The 964-nt window shown below is 27.7% G+C and overlaps 1 non-coding gene across 1 annotated transcript; it reads left to right on the forward strand.

Annotated features, from left to right (window-relative positions):
* Positions 1 to 258: 258 nt before the first annotated feature.
* On the forward strand, positions 259 to 366 carry LOC149196882 (U6 spliceosomal RNA). Its single transcript, XR_016255372.1, has one exon. It is a non-coding gene; the product is annotated as a U6 spliceosomal RNA (small nuclear RNA).
* The last annotated feature ends 598 nt before the right edge of the window (positions 367 to 964 follow it).

The raw sequence follows: 964 nt of genomic DNA on the forward strand, positions 1-964 counted from the left end.
GAAATTTTCCATTTTCATTTCATTTTTATGTCGATATGCGGTTTTAGTGCCAAGAGGTGTTAAATCATGAATTCGCTGCATTCTTAACCAGATCATACCTAACACTCTTCCAGTAGCTCGCATACGTATTTCCATGAGCATAACCACTATCGTTCTTCCAAACAGTAGCTCGTAAATCCGAGCTTCCGAAAGGAAAACTAATGAATATAAATCAGAATAAGAAAAATGAACTGTAATGATATCGTACAGTAACCATTTATCTTCCCTTCAGAGACATTGGATGAATTTGGACCCATACAGAGAAACTTACCAGGGCTCCTGCTCAAGAATGACACATAAATTAACCCATTAAACTTCCATATATTAACAAATAATACATATTTAATTAAATTTAAAATTAAATAATAAAATTAGAATTTCAAAATAACTAAAATTCTTATAAAAATTAGATTCATTCCCTTTGTGTTCAAATTTTATTAGTCTATTATGATTATTGATATCATCGACCTGGATCGTTGTAGGTTTCCATTTAGAAATCATATCTAGTATGAACGAAAAAAAAGTATATTTATTCAAGTTCAAGATGAGTATAGGAATGGTAAAAAGAAAAGCATTAACATAACTTCTAATTCTTATAATATGTTGATCTTTTTAAATAGTTTGAAAATCATTTTGATTGGACTCATAATTTATTCTTCATTTTTCTTATTAAATAATATTATTTATGTTATTGCCTTGTATTGGAAGTGCTCTATGCGAAAAGGATTAACTAAATCTAATGTGGTTGAATACAAATTTTTTCAACCTAAAATTTTGTGGGTTTCCAAATTCATGGATCATCTAATAAATTTATAACCAAATGTATCATATTCTTAGAATCCTATTTAAAATTCCGTTATGATGTGGAGTCATGGATTTAAGAAATAGAAATAAGGTATTTCGGCAAAAATAAATATTTATTTTA

This window comes from Pinus tabuliformis, chromosome 2_2, assembly GCF_031772625.1.
Source record: "Pinus tabuliformis cultivar Carrire ecotype Pingquan chromosome 2_2, CPIR1, whole genome shotgun sequence".
NCBI lineage: Eukaryota > Viridiplantae > Streptophyta > Pinopsida > Pinales > Pinaceae > Pinus > Pinus tabuliformis.